Source organism: Mandrillus leucophaeus, unplaced genomic scaffold, assembly GCF_000951045.1.
Source record: "Mandrillus leucophaeus isolate KB7577 unplaced genomic scaffold, Mleu.le_1.0 Scaffold36, whole genome shotgun sequence".
In the NCBI taxonomy this organism is placed as follows: domain Eukaryota; kingdom Metazoa; phylum Chordata; class Mammalia; order Primates; family Cercopithecidae; genus Mandrillus; species Mandrillus leucophaeus.
In genome coordinates this window covers 4,194,128-4,194,962 of record NW_012103809.1, presented here as the reverse complement: position 1 = coordinate 4,194,962, position 835 = coordinate 4,194,128, and positions in this window count along the sequence as shown.

Here is an 835-nt window from a genome sequence, read left to right as displayed (position 1 = left end):
CCAGTGTTTTCAATTTAAAAAAAAAACATGGATAAAAGGGATGAAAGGCTGCTCACAGAAAAAATATAACTGGTCAATAAATGTATGAAAGATGCTTAATAATTCATAACTAAATCACTGAAACCATTAGATAACATTTTGGGGGTAGATCAGGAGGTGGGATGATTATGGTCAGCGAGTCAATTCTGGTCCATTGCCTGTTTTTATGCAGACAGCAATCTAAGAACGGTTTTGCATTTTTAAATGGTTGAAGAAAATCAAAATAAGATTACTATTTTGTAATATGTAGAAATTATATGAAATCCAGATTTCAAGGCTCCTAAGTACAGTTTTATTGGAACAGTCACCCTTGTTTGTTTACCTATTGGCTATGGCTGCTTTCATTCTACAAAGGCAGAGGTGAGCAACTGGAACAGAGATGGCCTGCGAAGCCTAAAATATTCATATCTGGCCCTTTACAGAAAAAGTTTTCAGACTCCTAGCTTCATGTGTCAAAAAATTTTAAAACGTCCAATTCCACAAAGTTAGCCATCACTGGAAGGAGGGTAAATTGGTGCATTTTCTTCTGAGGGCAATGACAATTTTAACTGCTGAGATGCTCTGACTCAGCGTTTAGAAATGTAACCTACAGATTCCTTTGCACATGTTCACGGGGATTTCCAAAGATATTCCTTGGTACACCATCTTTTTTTTTTGTGACGGAGTCTCACTCGGGCTGAAGTGCAGTGGCATGATCTCCCCTCACTGCAACCTCCGCCTCCTGGGTTCAAGCGATTCTCCTGCCTCAGCCTCCCAAGTAGCTGGGACTACAGGTGCCCGCCATCACACCCAGCTA